This window comes from Cephus cinctus, unplaced genomic scaffold (genome assembly GCF_000341935.2).
Source record: "Cephus cinctus unplaced genomic scaffold, Ccin1 Ccin1_scaffold0617, whole genome shotgun sequence".
In the NCBI taxonomy this organism is placed as follows: domain Eukaryota; kingdom Metazoa; phylum Arthropoda; class Insecta; order Hymenoptera; family Cephidae; genus Cephus; species Cephus cinctus.
In genome coordinates this window covers 293,241-293,597 of record NW_014333261.1, presented here as the reverse complement: position 1 = coordinate 293,597, position 357 = coordinate 293,241, and the positions used below count along the sequence as shown (strand labels likewise).

The window sequence follows — 357 nt, the reverse complement described above, 5'->3', positions numbered from 1 at the left end:
GCCCCCCCCCCAAAAAAAAAGACCGCCTAAAACGGGCCTTAATACCGATGTATTTATAGGGCGGACACGGCGCAAACCTTTAGCAGCGTTGCCTATTTTCGAACCAAGTGTTTGCTATCCGTCGCCGGCTCTGAAACAGCGTGGAGCGCTGTTTGAAAGTGAAAGGAGGTTGAATCGCTCGGCCGTCCACTCCTGCCTGTGCCCCCATGCCCCTGTCCCTGCCCTGTCCCTTGCCCCCTTGTAACCAACCAGCCCACCTTCCCTCATTCCCTCCTTCGATCCTTCCTCCGGTGGCACTTTATCTCGCTCTTTCTCGTTCTCTTCTGTCGGTAGCCATTACCCCACGCCGAACCCCCC

The 357-nt window shown here is 56.9% G+C and overlaps 1 protein-coding gene across 5 annotated transcripts in view; it reads right to left on the bottom strand.

The window, feature by feature from the left end:
* Window positions 1–357, bottom strand: part of LOC107269177 (nuclear hormone receptor FTZ-F1) — a 43,417-nt gene that overhangs the window by 6,477 nt on the left and 36,583 nt on the right. The gene's annotated exons all lie outside the window — the stretch shown is intronic.